At 36.6% G+C, this 216-nt stretch overlaps 1 pseudogene; it reads right to left on the bottom strand.

The window, feature by feature from the left end:
- Positions 1 to 216, bottom strand: LOC128655022 (uncharacterized; annotated as a pseudogene).

Here is a 216-nt window from a genome sequence, read left to right as displayed (position 1 = left end):
GAGGGGTGCACCGGTCCTGGAGGTACTGCAATACCAGGTCAATGCGTGGAGTGGACAGAGCAAGCTCTTCTTCCATCTCCCTGTTTCAAAAATCCATTTAATATATGGCACCCAGATAGGGCGCGTATCAGATATTAAACTGATAAGAACAGATTTTTTTTTTTTTTTTTTTTTTTTTTTCAATTTTTTTTTTTTTTCACTTCAGTTAAGAGTTAA

This window comes from Bombina bombina, chromosome 3 (assembly GCF_027579735.1).
Source record: "Bombina bombina isolate aBomBom1 chromosome 3, aBomBom1.pri, whole genome shotgun sequence".
Taxonomy (NCBI): domain Eukaryota; kingdom Metazoa; phylum Chordata; class Amphibia; order Anura; family Bombinatoridae; genus Bombina; species Bombina bombina.
Note: the sequence above shows the minus strand (reverse complement) of the source record. Positions and strands in the feature narration are given on the sequence as shown.